General features: G+C 47.9%; 1 pseudogene; it reads left to right on the plus strand.

Moving 5' to 3' along the window:
- The window catches only part of LOC102388047, an 8,378-nt pseudogene that overhangs the window by 5,160 nt on the left and 912 nt on the right, over nt 1-2,306 (plus strand).

Consider the following 2,306-nt stretch of genomic DNA (forward strand, 5'->3'; position numbering starts at 1 on the left):
CAGGGGGTCAGGCTAGATGATCTGTTCAGGTCCCTCCTGACCCTAGCTACTATGAGACTAGGAAACTTTGCTGGAGTTGCTGTTTCATGTGCTGTAAGCAGCTCATTTGCTTGACACTGAAAACTTGCCAGATATTTTTGAACCTTGCACATTCTCTCTGCTTTCCAAGCGTATGCTTGGCCACAGTTGCAGCTCTTGAGTTTTGTAGATATGTCTCTGCAGCTTAGTCACTAACATGGATGGCTGTCAGCATCTCAAGCTGCAGAATTCAGCATGAGAGCTTTGATTCCTCGGTGCAGAACTCACTGCTGCGGGGTAATTTCTTCCCCTTATCTGGATTACTCTACTGTCAGCATTGTTCACTGTCACACCTCCTGTTCAGTCTGTTGCTTTGGGGCCTGCAGTGCTTCCTTTTTCTATTTATACTGTTGAACTTGGGCCAAGTCCTGCTGTGAAACCAATTGCCATTCAGAGTAACTAGTTTGCTATGGTTCTTAGCAGAAGATTTCTAAGTCAGGAGTCCACTCAGGAGTCCACTGTCTACATTTCTGGTCCTCCCTAGAATAAATATACAGGCTACCTGATGCACTTACTGCACTGAAGGCACACAAGACTGACAAGAATGGTTTTTGAAGGATACTTTCTAGCAGGGTCTTTCCTATGCTGATGCTTAATATAAAATGTGCTGGACAGAAAAATTGGATTTGATCCCAGTTTTCCAAGGGACAATGTCTGTTTTGACAGAACTTTTTAATTAGCAGTCATAATGACAAAATGTTCTGTTTGTTTTGTGTTTTGTTTTTGATTTTTTGAAAATGAAAAAGATACCATTTTCAACTTGAGGTGACTCTTTGGGGGTTTTCTCTTCTATCCCCCACTCCCTTTTCCACTTGTATTCACTGAAAAACAGTGCAGGAAGAAAGGTACAACCTCTGTCAGCATAGGAGCTACTGGTCAGTGAGATGCAGAGAAGGACAAGACAACTGTGCCACAAGACAGGCAACCCCCTTTTTAACCTCTATGCCTCTGTATCCATTCCATAACTCTTTTGTGTGACTGACAGACCATGATGCTGCTTGTGCGTGGGATGGGCTGATGGGCAAGGTAACTTACCAATTCCACTTGCCATGCATTGTTTGGGTTGATCCACAGTGCAGAACTTATGAGCCCTCAGCTGTCGGCATGCATACTGCACAGAAGCACCCTACAGCCCTACTCTGAATATTACTTGTCTGGTCTGGGAAGACCACCTCACCCACATGTGAGGCCAGAGCTTCTGGTCCAGTCCTGGGACTCAGGCAATTCTTTGCATTCAGGCTGCTTGCCTTCATAATTAAAATGGAGTTGGGGTCTCTAGCAGGGCTTGTGCACCCCAGGGCATCACTTTCCTGTAAGTGCCCCAAATATTGAGCTGGAGGAAGATTCATTGTTTCCCCCAACTCAAAATGATGAACATAGAGCTGCCCTATCAGAAGCTGCTCTTGCTTGGTGAGCTGGAGGAGGAACTGATATTTCCAAAGCCTCCCTTTCCCGTCCTTCTGCCCAGGTGCAGCTGCTTTAGTGTATTTTAGGCAGTGGCAGGGGGCTAGGGAAGCTCCCACTGTTGCCAAAAGGGGCTACACTGGAATTACAATATTCATTAGCCATGCAGAGCATAACCTAGGTGCACCCTTGACTGGATCCACAAACCTTCAGCTCCAACAGGGATGTGCTAGACCACTGCCATCTAGTGGCTTCATACAGGGATGGACAGGACAGTCTTGTGGTTTAGGACTCCCGGGTCCTGTTTTTCCTTCTCATTGTCTACAGCCCCAGAAAGCCTCTTGCTTTCTCTGTACCTTGGATATGTCTCTGCAAAATGGGGGGTTTTCAGAGATCTCCCTCTTGCTTAATCTCTCTCAGAAAGGCCAAAAGCCCTCCTACTTGTGCACAACCCCTGCTGGGGATTAGCAGAGTGCAGGTAGCTGGTGTGCCCACCAGACCCATGCCTAGGGAGGCATGCAGGCAGTCCACATGCAGTGTGTCATGTTCCTGGAATGCAGATCCACAGAGTGCCCTAACCCACTTTCCTATCATGTCCCCACAGAGAAAAGAGTATCAAAAGGCCGAGCCCTGACCCGTATCTCCAACTGCAAGGAAACGGGTAGGAATTTCACATGCCGCTGTGCCTCCCCAGAGGACCATCTCAATGGTACAGTGACCACGCGCCTCCTCCCCATGCTCTACACTCTGGTACTTCTAGTTGGGCTGCCGGCCAATGCCATGGCCTTTTGGGTCCTGGCCACCAAGACCAAGAAGTGTGCCTC

Source organism: Alligator sinensis, unplaced genomic scaffold, assembly GCF_000455745.1.
Source record: "Alligator sinensis unplaced genomic scaffold, ASM45574v1 scaffold14_1, whole genome shotgun sequence".
Classification (NCBI taxonomy): domain Eukaryota; kingdom Metazoa; phylum Chordata; order Crocodylia; family Alligatoridae; genus Alligator; species Alligator sinensis.